Source organism: Schistocerca americana, chromosome 7 (genome assembly GCF_021461395.2).
Source record: "Schistocerca americana isolate TAMUIC-IGC-003095 chromosome 7, iqSchAmer2.1, whole genome shotgun sequence".
NCBI lineage: Eukaryota > Metazoa > Arthropoda > Insecta > Orthoptera > Acrididae > Schistocerca > Schistocerca americana.
The window spans coordinates 105,292,950-105,311,324 of record NC_060125.1 but is presented as its reverse complement, the minus strand read 5'-3'; the positions used below and the strand labels follow the sequence as shown (position 1 = coordinate 105,311,324).

At 43.9% G+C, this 18,375-nt stretch overlaps 1 protein-coding gene across 1 annotated transcript in view; it reads right to left on the bottom strand.

The window, feature by feature from the left end:
• Positions 1 to 18,375, bottom strand: part of LOC124622745 (zinc finger protein 74-like) — a 559,769-nt gene that overhangs the window by 387,667 nt on the left and 153,727 nt on the right. The window contains exon 2 of the mRNA XM_047148535.1: positions 12,756 to 12,828. The gene's annotated coding sequence lies outside the window, so the exon portion shown is untranslated. The remainder of the gene's footprint in view (positions 1 to 12,755; positions 12,829 to 18,375) is intronic.

The window sequence follows — 18,375 nt, the reverse complement described above, 5'->3', positions numbered from 1 at the left end:
TAATGCAGTGTTTACAGATTCATTTCTACTTCTTTTATGTTGGGTTCTGGCAGGCTTACGATGGACAGTTCTGCGTACATTAAGAACGGCCTACTCAGGATGTCTCCTTCCACCGTCCCCACCCCACTTACACAACTATTTACACGTTTTCAACATCAAGTGCTTTTCAGTTAGAAACATGCTCTCTGTGGTATATCAAAGAAGCTGTGTTAAATTACAAAAATCCATTGGCAGATGAAGTGCCATCGCCGGTGAAGTGTAGGAGTTGTTCTTTCAAGAAGCTGAAGTACAGATGTTAATGTTATAAATAGCTCACATTCTCCATCTCGCCAGGGATGTGGATCGCTAACCTCTCAGTACCACGATGAAGCGCCTGTCGATGGAACAACGCAGAAAACTGGAAACTCACTGTCACTGGATAGGGACACATGTAACCATCTCTGATGGCAGTGCAGATCGGCGATGAGTGACACAGCTCAAGTTGTATCTACGTCTACATCCACATCCATACTCCGCTAGCCATCTGACGGTGTGTGGTGGAGGGTACTTTGAGTACCTCTGTCGGTTCTGCCTCCTATTCCAGTCTCGTATTGTTCGTGGAAAGAAAGATCGTCGGTACGCCTCTAAAAAATGGTTCAAATGGCTCTGAGCACTATGGGACTTAACATCTGTGGTCATCAGTCCCCTAGAACTTAGAACTACTTAAACCTAACTAACCTAAGGACATCACACACATCCATGCCCGAGGCAGGATTCGAACCTGCGACCATAGCAGTCGCGCGGTTCCGGACTGAGCGCCTAGAACCACGAGACCACCGCGGCCGGCCGGTACCCCTCTGTGTGGGCTCTGATCTCTCTGATTTTATCCTCATGGTCTCTTCGCGAGATACCCGTAGGAGGGAGCAATATACTGCTTGACTCCTCGAAGAAGGTATGTTCTCGAAACTTCAACAAAAGCCCGTATCGAGCTACTGAGCGCCTCTGCTGCAGAGTCTTCCACTGGAGTTTATCTATCATCTCCGTAACGCTTTCGCGATTACTAAATGATCCTGTGACGAAGCGCGCTGCTCTCCGTTGGATCTTCTGTATCTCTTCTATCAACCCTATCTGGTACGGATCCCACACTGGTGAGCAGTATTCAAGCGATAAAGTGTACTGTAACCTACTCCCTTTGTTTTCGGATTGCATTTCCTTAATGCGTGCAGACTCCTTGTAAATAGTTCTGTCTGGGGTCTACCGTACCTCCTGCGCCGAAATTTTGTTCTCGTGGGTGGGAATTTTGGCTGCTTTGATAAAGGCAGTCCTCGCCAAATAAGTCAGCCATGACAGTGTGCATTTGTAGAATATGTGAGTACAACTTCTTTTGATGATTCTTTGTTGGCCATTCTTTGATGGTGGTTCCGTTAGTGTCCGCATTGCTACAGTTCTTTCTTGTAAGTCACACAAGAAAAAGCGTTCACCTGTTGCGCTTAACTGCTGCGCGCTGGCGTAGAACACCTGTGTTTAGACCGAGGGAGGGGAATCCAATGCCAGCGCAGAAAGGCTGCTGCTCTCCGTAAATGGCATGTGCCTCTCCTTATCCGTTCGTAGCGGAAGCCACTGAGAATGGCGGGAAAGTGGCGATCGTCGTGCACTTGCGGAGGCTTAGCGTCGCCGCCGAGGCTTACTCAGAGCGCTGTCTGCCGGTAAATCCGTATCAGCGGACCGGTTCGCCGACAGCCACTACGAGCGCTAGCAGCACGCACTTTTCACTTATCTGATACTCTCCAATGTACTTGGCGCCTTCCTGCATGTTTTGCGGCTTACTGCTTTAAATTACGTAGAGATTACTTTCTCTAGACTATTTCACTAAATACGAAAAATAAAATAATTCCTTGCCGTTCGATATTTTTATAAGGGACGATCAAAGAGTTTCCGTTTGAAGGCATTACTGCAGCGCATATGGAACTTACCGCGACTTCAATACAGGTGTGTAAGCTCCGACCTCTGCCAGCCGTGGCGGCTTAATTTCATCTTTTCTTCCCCCTTCATCTCGTGGCCGCCCCCTTAGCTGGCATTAATAATTACCCTTAGCTTCCTGTGTGTTATCGCTGGAGCGGTATCTTGGAGACACGCCACGGCGTGTGGAACTCAGGAGTGTCTGGGTACGTGGCGAGAGGGCAACACAGGCAGTGGTCAGCCAGTCGGTTGTGTGAGCTGTGGTCTCTATTTGTGCAGAGACTCATTATTTATGAGCGTATCGTTATTGCCTGCATCGACGTTTTCACCACGCCCTTCAATGTGCTCCAGCTGAATCGTCTTCTCTTATGCCCATGCTGTGGGCGTTTGGCGTTTGGGTACTGGCGTTTTGCACTGGGCTGGAATTATGGAGTAACGTCACTACCGACAGTGAAATCATGTGATTACCGTCTAACGAATTAAATTTATTGTTATTTCGTAGGTATCTATGATGCACAGAAGGTGTGCGTGGACCCTAGTCTGATGTAAGGGCCAGAATGCCTTTATCGGATCAGGCTAAATAAATAAATAGTTTATGAATTCACTTTTTCACTTTGTCCCTTATGCACTGAAGAGCCAAAGAAACTGGTACACCCACCTAATATCGTGTAGAGCCCCCGTGAGCATGCAGGAGTGCCGCAACCCGACGTGGCATGGACACGACTAGTGTCTGATGTAGGACTGGATGGAACTGACACCATGAATCATGCAGAGCTGTTCATAAATCTGTAAGAGTACGATGGGGTGGAGATCTCTTGTCAACAGCACGTTGCAAGATATCCCAGATACTTTGAACATAGCTGCTAAGGTTCAGTGGCCGTGTCAGAATTATATTAGAACAAATAAGCCCTCGGTCACAAATATTAAGTCAAAATTGACCAGGTTTCGACGCTACTATGAGCGTCATCTTCAGAATTAAACTAACTGTTCTAAAACATAATAGGTATATAAGACATTAATAAACTAAAGTGTATACCGACTGGAAAGATATGCAGTACTTACAAGCCATATTCTAAAAAAAAATCTAAGCGGGAAAGGCGACATCATGAAAAGTTGTAAATAAGGTAAGATGGCGAGCTGCTAAGGGCTGCTCGTACCTGAGTGAACACAGGTTGCAACAAAACTGAGGTGCCCACGTTAGAAAGTGTGGGCAAGTAAACATGGTGTTGCTACGAGCGCCATCTAGTAGCCGCAGAAACAACTAGGCTACTGTACATTCAAAATTAGACACATGAAATTGTAATGAAGCTGATTCAGGTATAACGTAAGATACATTTTGTAACGTAAAAGAAAAAAAACGTCAGTTATGACATACAAGAAAACAGCAAAGACGTAACGGGAAAATAACATTTCGGCAAATGCTCAGTAATGTTCATGTCTGGGGAGATTGGTGGCAAGCGGAAGTGTTTAAACTTAGAAGAGTATTCTTGTAGCCACTCTGTAGCAATTCTGGACGTGAGGGGTATCGCATTGTCCTGCTGAAATCGCCCAAGTCCGTCGGAGTGCACAATTGAGACGAATGAATCCAGGTGATCAAACAGAATGCTTCACTTACGTACGTGGCACCTGTCAGAGTCGTATCTAGACATGTCAGGGGTCCCATATCACTCCAACTGCCCACGCTCCACAGCAATATAGGGCCTCCACCAGCTTGAATAGTCCCCTGCTGACATGCAGTATCCACAGATTCATGGGGTTGTCTTCATACCCGTACACGTCCATCCGCTCTATACAATTTGAAACGAAACTTGCCCGACCAGGCAACATATTTCCAGTCATCAACAGCACAATATCAGTGTTGACGTGACCAGGTGATAGGTAAAGCTTTGTGTCGCGCAGTCATCAAGGGTACACGAGTGGGTCTTCGGCTCAGAGAGTACGTGTCGATAATGCTTTGTTGAATGGTTCGCGCGATAACACTTGGTGACGGATCAGGATTGAAATGTGCAACAGTTTTGCGAAGGATTGCCCTTACGTCACGTTGAACGACTCTCTTCAGTCGTCGTTGGTCCCGTTGTTGCGGGATCTTTTTCCGGTTGCAGCGATGTCGCAGATTTGATGTTTTACCGCATTCCTGATATTCACGGCACATTCGTGAAATGGTCGTACGCGAAAATCCCCACTTCATCGCCATCTCGGAGTTGCTGTGTCCTAAAGCTCGTGCGCCGGCTATAACACCACGTGCCAACTCAGTTAAATCTTGATAACCTGCCAATGTAGCAGCAGTAACCGATCTAGCAACTGCACCAGGCACTTGTTGTGTTATGTAGGCGTTGCCGGTTGCAGCGCCGTATTCTGCCTGTTTACATATCTTTGTATTTTAACATGCATGACTACACCAATTTCTTTGGCTCTTCAGTGTACTTAAAAGGAAGGAAGCCAAGGCATTAAAGCCACTATGCCGACTCCGAACAGAGCAAGGATGCGGAAAGGACCGTATGGGGATTTTATGGAAAGAAGCTAATGGAAGGAGATTAAGGTGTTGAAGAGAACTACTGAAAATCTGCATCAGTATTTTGCGAACTTGTACTTGAAACCAACTCTTCGAGAAAATGAGAGCTGTGCTCCAACCACAGGGCGCCGGAGCGAGGTGGCGGCGGAGTCGTGCACAGTGGTGGTCGCAGCAGGCGCCTCGCAGCCTCGCCTGTGAGCAGGACACTCCAGGCAGACCGTCGGGGTTGGCGCGCTTTGCCGACGCGCCGTTTCCATAGCCCCGTGGGGCGACTACTCGCCGTGCCAGCCTGTCGCTTCCGCTGCGTTTTTGTCATCGTCTCCATAGCCATGTATTTATCTTCCTTCCTTGCTGTTACATTAAAATAAAAAAAAGAGCTTCAAATGGCTCTGAGCACTATGGGACTTTTCTTCTGAGGTCATCAGTCCCCTTGAACTTAGAACTACTTAAACCTAAATAACCTAAGGACATCACACACATCCCTGCCCGAGGCAGGATTCGAACCTGCGACCGTAGCGGTCGCGTGGTTCCAGACTGAAGCGCCAAGAACCGCTCGGCCACCCCGGCCGGCCTCAATTCAATAAGCGCAAGATCTGCGCAGCGTTTCCAGCAAGCATACTTCACTGTAGTGTATTTTACATCCTGTTTCTTTTTTGTGTTGCCACCTCGTTACGTTAGTTTGAATTTCTTTTGTCACTGAGTTGCTGCTTTGTCTGCCCGTCAGCGGCAGCAGCAGCGCCTATCGATATAGCCCTCGCGTGTTATCTTTGCTGCACTGCTATTACTTCCCGGTTGTCGTCTTTCGTGGGGTGAGTTGTAACGTGACAGGAGGGCAGTTCGGACCTGCCAGTAGTGGATTTGGAACGCCGCACTTGTTCAGTGAGCAGCAGTGAGGCCTGGATGTCCATGGCTCGCCCGACCGTTGCAGCCACGCATCACTTGAGCTGGGGACGGTCTTCGCGGGCCGTTGGTCAGTTGTCCTACTGGACGACGTGAACTGGCTCGCCGATCGCTTCTGTGTTGGCTGTGTGTGTGTATCGACTCCTGGTTTGTCTTCGTGATTGCACAGCCACTGCTGAGTGTCGTTCAAGACTTCGTGCAAGTGATGGCCAACCTGTGTGTCTAGGTGGTGTCATTTCCACTGACAACTTGTTTTAAATGTTGTCGGCGTACTGGCAGTCAGTCGGTCGGTTGGAGCGGATCAGCAAGCAAGTCTCCGCGCGGCGCAGTCGGCAGCGCCCGCGGATGGTCTCTATGCAGTGACGGAGCGTGTTGGGACTGTTCCGAGTACTACGACGTTCGTGGCTCACCGATCCACGACATGAAAGTTAAGTGGTGATTTAATTACCAAAGCCACGTCTGTTTACGCTGGCCCCTTGGTTGATGGTTCACTGTTGGCAGTATTCCTGGGAGCAACAGCGAGTGTTCGAATTGGTGAAGATTTAGCAGCCGTGTGGTGGAATTAACTAACCTGGCCTGGTCGCTGACGTAAATTCAGGCAGTGTCCTTTCCTCACCTGTTGTCGCTGTCCCACATGGTGTGTAGTTTGTGACAGCTTAATGTATTTTTGGCTGTGGGCGGCTATGTCTGTAACGTTTTGGCTTTGGAATTCTCGTATACTGGTCGGTGGTTAGCAAGTCGTCTTGTCGGTGGTTCCCTGACTGTCCCTTGATTGTGTTGCCGGCGGATCGAGTATAATTTGGACGACTTCTTGTCTCACCTAAGCGAACGTAAAGGTTTCAAGGGCAGACCGAGCCCCCTGGAAACTTCTGAGCGCCGTTGCCTGTACTGCCTTTCTTGTTGGCGTTTAACTGTGTATTTTTAATGGCTCATAGCCGATGGTTGGAATTTGTATGATTGTAATTGTATTTTTAAAATCAAAGGCCTTCAGCCGTTTTAAAAGTAAGGTTTTCTAAATTGGGAAAGTCTTACATTGTCTGAAGATAAAGTGTGGGCTCTCTGCCTGTTGAAAATTTATTGCAGTGTACTGTTTTTTTTTTTTCTTTTTTAAAGGATCGGCCTTCAGCCGCTTTAAGTTTTAAGGATCCTACTTATCAAGTATTAACTTTTGGGAGATAAAGCTGTGGGCTTTCCGCCTGTTGAAAATTTATTGTAGTTATATTTTTTCTTCTTTAAATGATGGGCCTTCAGCCGCTCTAAAATTTCGATTCTTACTTATCGAGTCTTACATCACTTGGGCTTAAATACTATTTAAGGTCAAAAGCTTTGGGCCTTCTGCCTTGGAAAATTGGTTGCAGTTTTTTTTTAAACAAAGGCCTTCAGCCGCTTTGGAGTAAAGTTTCTTATTGGTCATAAAGCTTGGGCCTTCTGCTTGTTGAAAGGTTATTGCTGTTGTTTTAAATTTATCGGCCTTCAGTCGCTTTTAAAAAACTGAATCTATCTGACTACTCAAGTCTTACATCGAGTGGCCTTAAATACTACTTCAGAACCATCTGTCTAAAAAAAAAATTTTATAGCAGTTGTATTTAATTCATGGGCCTTCAGCCATTTTAGAATTAAAGACGTTTTCTGTCGATACTCAAGCTTACAAGTTGCGCTGTAATGTTTGGACAACTGATTAAAGTGATATGTTTGGAGTGTAACTGACAGCCGCTCATTCTGGCCTCCTTCCACAATTCCTACTACTTGTCCTGGGCTGCGGGTTTAGCAGGACTTATCACTAACTTCGAAAATTTTTAAGGTTAGAATAATGTGTGAGAGACCAGTTAAAAATACACACTATCTGCACTTTGGAAACATCCTTCTAACCTTACTTCTCAGAATCAAAAAACTGCAAATCAAAAATATTTTCACGGAATAAAATCTTCTCTGTTATCAAACTCGTCACTTGTGGTGCAGCACTCGAGTTTTCAGGAGGTGCCTCCGCCACTAACATCAGTAGTAAAAACCGCTGTGAACCACTTATACAGGTTGTCCCTGGAGCAATGGTCAATACTCAGGACAACGGCAGGAACGATCATTCGACGCAAAAGTCCAATAAAATATCGGTTCTTAAATGCATAACATAAGAGATGTGACCATTTCGTAATCTTCGATGCAATTCTGTTAAGGTCTCTGATTTCCATATTTTGAGGGATGGTAGTATGCAGCAAAATAAGAAAAAACGACAAGTAAACATGGGCTCCAAAGAGCACACCGTAAGATCTATGAGTATTGTTCGTACTTCTTAACGTATGAGGTTTACAGATAATGTGTACTAGATAGTTGTTTTCTTGTTTTGGTCCATGCTACCTCTCCCAAAAATGTGGAAAAGAAAGAGCATGTAGTAGAATAAATTTCGCACCAGGACAAGAACACTGACACAGTTCAAAAATGCAATGCTTGAGAAAACTCGACTTAAAAAATAAAATTTTTGAAACGTATTTAAGAGCTATAAATTTCCTTTAAATTTAAGGTCTTATTGGCAGTCAATTCTGTTATACTTTTCTTGCACGTTGGGTAACTTCACACGCGTTTTTCAATGACATAAACTAAAGATACCATTTCTCACGTTGCCGGGGTGCGATTCGTTTCATAGTATGGAAGATGATGAAGAGCTCACAGTTCATAGGATATGCGTTTTAGAGCCCATGTTTAATAGACTCTTTTGGTTCGAATGGTCGTTCCTAAATACTGGGGGCCGGCAAAGTACAGTATGGAAAGAACAGAGGCTTCGCCCACGCGTCATCACATTGGGATTCCGTAATAAAGGAGGCGGCCGAGACTAAAGTGCAACAATTTTAACTGAGACCAGGTATACAGCTTTACAAGAAACTTCTCCAAATCGACCTCCTATTGTAAGGAGTAATAAGCACACTTGCAAGATACCAGCCATGGTAATCGATGTGGGCCATCATCCCGGAAAAATGTGGGAATTTGTGGTAAGTTCCTATGCGACAGAACTAGGCTTACACACTTCCTAATCTGACTTAAACTAAGATACGCTAAGGACAACACACACATTCATGCGCGAGAGAGGACTCGAACCTCCGATGGGAGGAGCCTCGTGAACCGGGCAAGGCCCCGAAGACCGCGCGGTCATCATTCTGGAAGTATACAGTAATGAGCTACTGCTTGTATATCTTTTGAATTTTACGCACACCGGCTGTTCGTCAGTCGGTCGACTCCACTGCAGCCGACTAGTCTCAGAGGACGTAGTACTACACAGCAGAATGAGAAGGAGGTTCGTGTCCATAATGTAGATGAACAGACAAGCAGTAGTGTTTTGTTGATTATGTCAAATTGTGCAGTTCCTAACGTGTAGCTTGTACAAGAAATTGCTTTGAAGACTTTCATGTTGCGGTTCACAAATGCAGTGTAAATTAATGAAATGAATGTGTGTTTCATTGACAAACTAGTGTAGAACTATTCAGTAACATCGTTGTTGTGCGTTATTTTCTTTGGCTGAAAACCTAACGCTGTTAAAGTGAAGTTCATATGTAGAAGTTTCGCTATTCTACGTGACTGACACGAATGCGTTGTAGATGGGAAATTCATTAACTCTATTTAATAATAATTCCTCAGTTTAATAGGTTTATTCATTTTAATTTTTGGAGAAATCCATACAAATTATAAAAATTGATTTACGTGTGTGTATAAGTGCGTACGAGGGGCGTTCAGTAAGCAACGCAGCACATTTTCTTCTCATTTTCTCGTCCACTTTCGGTTGAAAAAACATGCGGAATTTGTTGCTGTACATCGAAACATATTCACTCTTGAGCCCCTATAGTATCATGAACCTCCGATATGTGGAGGTGCTATGCATAGGCCGTCAGGGGATCAGCATTCGTTTCCTGGGTACAGGCATGGCGACTTCTTGAGCTAGGGACTGGTAAGCGTTACCAGTCCCTTATCACCTCAAGCTCTTGGCATGCTTCAGCTACCACTGTCTGGTGCGGCAATTGAACGTTGCCGTTTCGTGTCACAGGCTTGACCACCCAGATCGCGAGGATTGTAAAAACTATAAAAGACCTCTGTCTCAAGGTGTGCTGCGCACTCATGAGATGCATGGCTACTGAGGTCCAACAGTTGTTTGCGGGCAACCTCTAGGGAACCTGCCGCGCCTCAGTCGTATAAGGCTTACCTAGGCACGTGGGGCTCTGTCTAGCCGCTCGTGGTACCGAGATAGATACTTCGAAGTTTCCTTTTCCACTTCCCAGTGGAATGGATGGGCCATTGGTAGGTGCTGACACCCAGAAAATAAGAGGGCTCATGTGAAGGATTAAATGTCGCGCAGTGATGGCAATCTGAAGGCTAAGGTTTCGGTAGAGGAAGCAGAGTCAGTTTTGCAGGGTTTTGAAGAAGGGGAATTGATAAATGGTTCAAATGGCTCTGAGCACTATGAGACTTAACTTCTCAGGTCATCAATCACCTAGAACTTAGAACTACTTAAACCTAACTAACCTAAGGACATCACACACATGCCCGAGGCAAGATTCGAACCTCCGACTGTAGCGGGGAAATTGATAGCTGAAAGGGTTAGCAATAAAAATGAGGTCATAGAACCTAGTAGCTTTATTGACTTGCCACAAACTATAAAAACCGGCGACAGTGTTATAGATAGCAAAGTTGAGAAGGGACGTAGTCGCTGATAGGTAGAGTGTAGTTTAGCTAATGTACAGCAAACGAAGGCACAGAAAGTCGTTAAGTGCTTTGATTTAACATTGGTGGACAGGTTGGAAAAGGCAGATGACAATGTAGAGATTGATGACCCCAAACTACTTTAGCTGGAAACAGATTGAAAAGGATTTGTTAGAAGACCTTTATGACAAACCTGTTCAAACTACAATAATTCAACCTATTATAAAAACTTATATCTGAGGAGTAAAAGTGAGTTTTCATATTGACAGTGTCACTGAAGCAACTGCTTTATCCCAAGCATATTTTGATTCTATTCCTAATAAGAGTGAATTGGCTGTAACGAAAGTAAGTGGATTGAAAATAATAGGTGCAACTGGAAAAGTTTGTACACCAGTACAACACGAAGCTTTAATACTAATTGGTAAAAGTGATATAATCGTCCTCGGTTTAAGTGTTCAGATGTTAATTTGCTCAGATTTCTTAACAAAATATCAGGGAAGGATTGATTTTGATCAGAACGATTTGGTATTACGATTACCTGATTCTTTGGTTATTAAATAACCTTTCATAGGATATTATAGAGGCAATAATAAAGAAGAATGGAAACTGCCTACCAGAGTAATGAGGTGTAAGGCATACTTGCAGGAAGATACTGAAGCAGGATGAAGCTTTATTTCCCCACCAAGTTTCATTCATTCCCTCTCCCCTATCGTAGTAAGCAAGGAGTATACGTTTTCATGTTCTACATATGCTACTAATTTGTGACTTGCTCCTCGTGAATAAGAAAGGTTCCCGAAAATGGCTATACCCAAATGACGACTTACAAGAGAATACGAGAGATAGTTTACAATAGTAATTTCTAAATGTTAAAATAACAGTGAGTAACTTTTGAGAACCAATAATAGAAAAATGATTGTTAAAGTAAATAAATAATAAATGAACTCCATTAAAGATGTTAGTAAATACGAAATATGGAACACTTCGCATTAAGAGAAATTATTGAAGCTGGAAATTCGTAAAATCTGGGACGATAGACACTCCATTTTCAGTCGGGAGTAAGTCGTCTAAAGGCAAGGGTGAGTAATAACATGGTGCAACTACAGGCAAGCCAAAGGGTTCGATATTAATGAAAGGAGGTGCGTGCAAGTGGTGTGAGGATCACATCAAAATTATTGGTAAATAGTGAGGTCAGTAGGCTGACAAAGATAAAAGGAAGAAAGAAGCGTCGAAATACATGGATAAGGGAAAATAGAGAGGAATAAGAGTAATGAAGTCAGTAGGCCGACATATATGGTGAATAGGTGGAAAATTTGTATATCCACATCTCTCGTAAAAGGGTTTGAAAAACGCGCACTCTTGCTTAAGGCAGATGGTCAATTAACAGATAAAAACAGACAACGAAATACAGGTAAAAGAATGAGTTAAAAAATACAGATTGTAGAATATTGGTGTGTAAAAATAAAAACAGCTTTCTAATTACGTGCTTGGCACAGCAAAGTAACGGCTGTTAAATAAATGATTTCTTTAGCGTACTAATTCGTACGATAATAGAGCCACATGAAAATGGAACTTACAGAAGTTACTCAGTTTTCTAATTAAAGCAATATCTTAAACGATAAACTAAACTGCAAACTAGGCCAAAATGTGGCTAAAAATCCTATGTTGCCTTCCAGAATATAACAGCAATTGTTAAAAAAAGAAGAGAAAATTGGAAAGTTTGTGATACAATAAAATAAAATCTTAGGATTCTGTAAAGTTACGTATTGCCAATATAATTTTGGAAAAGTTAGTAAAAATTTTACAAATAATAAATTAAGAAAATTAATTCTTTCTGCTAACTTCTCAATTGTTTGTTTAAATTACTGAATGAAAAAAGAATATAGAATGTGATTTGTCCTCCCTCAGATTTAATTTATAACGAAAGCTTAGGCTACGTTATCTTTCTCTCGTGGACATGGAGGCTTCATGAAAGGCAGCCTACAAGCTGTAGCAGAGAAGAAAGTGAATAGGACACGTCCCATTGTGAATCGTCTGCTTTCCCTTTCGTTATATTAGAGCACACCATAAATCTACTCCAGACCGTCTACCTTAAACGTTTTAGTGGAAGTGTTTTTTATGGACGCTCGTATTGGTGCCTGCGATTGTGATTAAATAAGTGAGTACTGAAAAGTGAAAATTTATGTGTTTCCTCTTTCACGTAAAGACTAAAAAATGTAAATAAAAAATAATTTTGTAAAAATTGACATTACAATTTCATGTTTCTATGTTATTTATGTACGTGGTTTGTAAAAATCCATCGTGTCATGTTCTTCTATGAATGAATATTGTCAACTTTGTGAGTGAAATATTAAGGAATTTTGCAAAAATCGATTTCTTTCGCCGGCCGGAATGGCCGAGCGGTTCTAGGCGCTACAGTCTGGAACCGCGCGACTCCTACGGTCGCAGATTCGAATCCTGCCTGTGTGTGATGTCCTTCGGTTAGTTAGGCTTGAGCAGTTCTAAGTTCTAGGGGACTGATGACCTCAGCAGTTAAGTTCCATAGTGCTCAGAGCCATTTGAACCAATTTCTCTCAAAAGAGGCCAACAATAGTAACATCACTTGTTTCAAATATTTAATTTTGTTCGAAAATAATTTTTTTTCACAAAAATAAATAGGGGTGATGTGGCGAAACAAGCGCTGTATCGTTTGAGAGATACAGAGGCGAGCGAGTGTGCCGCGACTTACCCCAGTTCACTGCCACTGGTGCCACGTCATCATAACGCGTCGGTGCGTAGCGTCCAAAGTATTACACCGCAATCTAAGAATCAAATTAAAAATTAAAATAGCTTTTCCAAACTTTGTCAACAAATGTTTCAGTATATCAATATTAAAATCGCTAAATCTCATGATCATTTGATGAATATGTTTCAATAAATACATTGTTTATGCAAAAGACAAGTGCTGCTAAATAATAAAGCTAGAAAGCCAAAAATTGTTCAGAGTGTGCGTATGTACGTCGCTATTAAATGTTACCAGTCTCAACTTGATCGGAGCAATATTTCGTCAAAATCTGTGTTTTTTTCGAAAAACTGAAGACGCTAAATATTAGACTCGGGAAGATGAACATTGGAATGAAGCTTCAATTTGTGGTATAAAATCATTAACTATGTGACCCCATCAAGCCACCTCTAATAGTTTTGAAGTAATTCACTAAAAACTAAATTTGGAACAAAAATGTCCTCATTTGTAATAGATGAATTATCATTTATATTAATGACAGAATGTTCTGATTACAGCATTTGATTGCATCTATTAAATAATAAAGATATTACAAGTTTCAAGACTATGATACAAATAACAATCACTAAAAGGACTTAATGAAGAACTTCAGAGGTCATGTTCTACTTTAGGTTCCGCTCTGAAACCTGTTGTCCGCAAAGTTTAAAAGCAGTTGAGCCAAAAAAAATTTCTGTAATTAAACCCATTCATATAAACATTACAAAGATTATAAATCTATACACAACAGTGTCTTAAAATAATGTGTGTCCGAGAAAGTGGCCATTTAGGTGCTGCTGCCTCGACATAGAGCGGAGGATGGCAGATTTTCCATTCAGCCTCCGCTGCGCCCATGTATAAATAGGACCTGAGAAGCAGTGACACACACACCTCGCACTCAGCTATCAATCGGTCAGCATCAATAAAGTCAAGCTTAAGGGCTGCATCGGATGACGTACGAAGTGAACTCGCGAGGACAGTACGCCGTTCTGGAAGTAACTGTTTGTGTGCCGCCCGTAATGTTGACAAAACCACGTGGCAAGTGGTGAGATTATCCCCCACACCTGTGGTGGGCAAGTGGTGAGATTACCCCCCACACCTGTGTTGGACAATTAACTTCGATGATCAGAAGCCAGGGCGAAAGGCCATTTAATTTAAACCTGCAGCAGAAGTCGCCTTTGAACTGCTCGTAGTGCTGTTTATTATAGGGTCATTATTATTATTATTATCATTACTTTCAGGACTATTAGTATGTTTGTGTGTGTGCATCTTTTCTGAATGTATGAATGAGGTAGAATGGAAAATTTTTATTTATAATCATAGTTCCCGGTTCCGCTGAGTAAATAGAGAGTAGAAGCATTTATTTCAGTGAGCACAAGAAGAATGTGGACTTGCAGACGGGAAACTATGGTCAGAATGTTCTCCATCGCTTTCTGGTTGGCCGCAAAAATAGTTTTTAGGCTCTTGTAAAAGACGGCGAAGCTTTTTATTTTAATAATTAACCCGCCGCCCAGTACAGTGAATATCTTAAAGTGTCTTACCCACAGGTATTCGGGAAAGGGCTTCAGTTTTATAGGGCTTTCGTGCGTTCGTGGTGGTGTATGGGATCGACGGGGCCTTCTTATTTGAAGACCATGACACTGTCCACCATGAGGGAACTCAGCTGGCTACGGGGATTTTTTTATAGGACAACTCCCACACCCAGTCTCTACGCTGGGTCCAGGCAACCACCACTTACCATATGGCGGCAGCTTCTCAGGGATGTAGGTTCCTCACAGTTCCTTCCGACTTCTCCCACATACCTTACTGTTTTATCGTCATCCTCAGGAACGTCTTCTCTCCAATCGTTAACGAGCCACAATGCCGTTTGGGATCTGCGTGCCGTGTGTGCTGGAGTCATTCAGTGTGGAGCAAGTACAACCTCAAACCGTCTGTCGCCCTGTATACTGCAGAGGCCGAGCGTAATTGTAGATTTAGTGCAGTACTGGAGAGATTGTGTTCCTGCTTCTGTTTCTGATGAGATGTTTTCTAACATTTTATATGAGCACAACCACTGACCACCTGTCTTTAGGGATGGGTCTAAGCGTGCAGACTCCGTCGGTTGGTCTGTCGTTTTCCGCGATCGTGTCCTCTAGGTCCAACTGCCTCAAGAATTTACTGTCTTCGTCTCAGAATTACATGCAATCTTGGGGGCACTGGGGCAGATGAGACGTTCTTCAGGCCCTAAATTTCTTATCTGTTCAATTCTTGGAGCGCCCTTCACTCTCTCCAACGTTTGTGCCCAACAGATAAAGTAATCCAGAAAATCCAGAATGCCCTCCTCCTCCAACTACAAAGACTTGGGAAGGATGTGCCCTTCTGCTAGATACAAGGTCACATTGCGAAGAGACCGAGCGAGGTGGCGCAGTGGTAGCACACTGGACTCGCATTCGGGAGGACGACTGTTCAATCCCGTCTCCAGCCATCCTGATTTAGGTTTACCGTGATTTCCCTAAATCGTTTCAGGTGAATGCCGAGATGGTTCCTTTGAAAGGGCACGGCCGATTTCCTTCCCAATCCTTCCCTAACCCGAGCTTGCGCTCCGTCTCTAATGACCTCGTTGTCGACGGGACGTTAAACACTAACCTAACCTAACCTAACACTGCGAAGAACGAAAGAGCTGATCTAGCACTCAAGGTGTCGTGATCCTCAGTTCTTTCAGTGTGCCATCATCCTACATGCTATCATCCCGCTCTTGAGGTACAAAATCATGCGACGGTTGGAAGACGAGTGTGGCTAGAAGTGTCCGACAACAAGCTCTATGTAGTAAAGCCCACAATTCGGCCGTAGCGTACCTCCTTCCAGTTACGTCGACGGGACGAGGTCCTTTTCACTCACTTTTGCACAGGCCACAGCACCATGACGCGTGGCTCCTTAGTCTGGTGAGAGAACCCTCCAGTGAGTGGTTGTAGTGGCGCACAGATAACTGTGCGCTACATCTTATTACACTGTGTTTTATTTTACGACCAGCGGGCCGCGGCGAATACGAAGGTGGATCTGCTCCCCATTTTAAGTAACTTTCAAACGAATGTGGTTCTAGTTTTAAATTTTTGTGAATTGTTCAACATTTTTACCAAGATTATAGGGCGATGGTTTTAATGTGTTAGCTGACAGCCTGACCCATATTTTTGTACGTGGTCAGCCAGTCGTATATGCGTGTACCTTTCTTTCAACTCCTTTGTCATTTTGTTTTTGTCTTAATCTTATGTGTAGTCGCTATTGCTCTTGCACCTTTGTTTTAGAGCATGTAAGTGTAGTTGTCCGCTCGATTCGAGTGCATGAGTGCGGAAGAATTTTCGAGGTTTTGGCCATATTCGTTTGTTTCAATAACTGTAAGGGTATTGATGACGTCGACGTTGAGTGCCCATGAGCTCCAAATATGATCATCAGCTATACGTTGCAGTCAAACTAGCGTCTGTAACGGAGATGTATTCCAAACAGTGATCAACCATTGAGTTCTTTGTGGTAGGAAACCAGAGCACCGCAGGTACTCAAAGATGGTTGCTGAATGTCTACAGAACAAAAGCACTGTGAGTCTTTGGTCGAGGCATCGGTCATCAGGATGACAAGGGCAGGCAATCCTGTCTGATTTCCAGTGCGCCTTCCGGCAGCGTAGACAAGTGGTTCCTGCAATGTTGGACCGTGCGGACACTTTCACTCGAGATGATCGACGGATCACAACCACGCACCGCGCTGCACAGCTGGACGTCTCTGTTGGTACTGCTGGCTCATTCGTCCACCAGTTGAGGTACTCTAAGGTCTGTGGCCGCCGTGTTCCTCGCCACCTAACGGAAGACCGTCAAGAGCAACGAAGGACCATCTGTGTGGGGTGACTTGAGCGTTACGAGGCTGATTGTGACAAATTTTTGTCGATCATTGTCACAGGCGATGAAACATGGCTTCGTCATTGTGAACCGTAAACAAAACGACAGTCCATGGAATGGCGCCGCACTACACCACGTCTCTTTCGAAAAAATGTTCAAAGCCGCACCCTCAGTTGGTAAAGTCAGGGCGACGGTCTCCTGGGACAGTTCCAATCCAGGTAAGTTCTTTTTAGTCAAAGGTTAGCATAGGAGTTGGATAACAGTTTGTGAATACATAGTTTTAGTAATACGTAGATGTTTGTAGAGTGGGAGTAAAGTTGGGCTAAATTTCATGCATAAACCTTGATATAGTGGGGAGGTTAAAAAGTGTGCTGTACTACAGCCAGGAAACTAAAGAAACTACCTCACCTTGCTCGTCACCACACAAATGCAAAAGAACTTCTCCTTCTCCATGACAACACAAGGCCTCACACAAATCTGTGCACCCGAGAGGAGTTCAAAAAACGCCATAGGATCGTTCTCCCTCATCCACCATAATGCCCGGATTTTGCACATTCCGACATACAACTTTTTCGCCCAATGTAGGATGCACTCCGGGAGAAGCAGTACGTAGATGAGGGGGAGATTATTGATGCAACAAGACATTGGCTCCGACGTTCAACAGTAGAATGACACCATGCGAGCATTTAGAACTCCCCAGTAAGGTGGAATCAGCCGTTGCACTGAACGAAGGTTATGTTGGAAAATAGGGTTTTGTAGCCAAAAGGGCGAGGAATACTATCATGTATTGGAATCATGACGACGAACTGCTTTCAGAAAAAATTTGTTGAATTGCTTATTGAACGCCTCTCGTAGATACACTAAGGGAAAAAGAATTAATACACCTGGGACGAAGACATCAATTTTCATCCGATGACGCATATGCCTCCTGGTGGTAATGAATTTACTGATAATGGTTTCAGAGTTGTCCACCAACAGACAGTGTAGTACCAATTCACGATCTGTGTCTACCCTTTAATAGGGAACGCTCGCAGCCAGAAGGCTCCCTCTGGTGCAGACGTGTGAAGCAAGAAGACAATCAAGCCACGTAGAAACGTTAGTGCTTCATACAGCCAACTGGGTGAGTCTGAATCCGCTCAAACTGTGGCCTTGGTCTTTTCAGAGCTTTGCCACAAACGCTGGACGTGGTGCGTCAGTTGTGCAACGATGCTGCTATCAGTGATCACGTGGACACTCCCATATTCGTAGACGATGTTCTGGACGTCCACGCAGCACAGACGCCTGCTAGGCTCGTAAAACTATAAGGGCAGCAGCGACATATCGCACAGCTGCCTCAGCACTGTTTAGAGGGTTTGTTAGCCCAGACGTGTAAATACGAACTGCACTACAGGTATGCACGTCTCCAGCCCATCTTCCACTCACGCCATACCATATACGCGCACGGCTCAACTGGTGCCGTCAGGATCACTTCAGCGATGACAGTAGATTCTGACTTCACGCTATTGATGGTGGTTTTCTAGTACTGGAGGGAAACGTGGGGGGTAAAAGTCGTAGAAGGAGACGAAGAGTTTTTCATAGGACAGAGCTGCATGCAGAACTTTGTCAAAGCAGTCTTCGTACTGAAGACCCCGACAACAACAAAATATAGTGAGAGGGAAGGAGGAGATGGACAGAGAAACAAAAGAGAGGGAGATGGACAGTTGGGAAAGTTGGTGGGGAGATGGGGG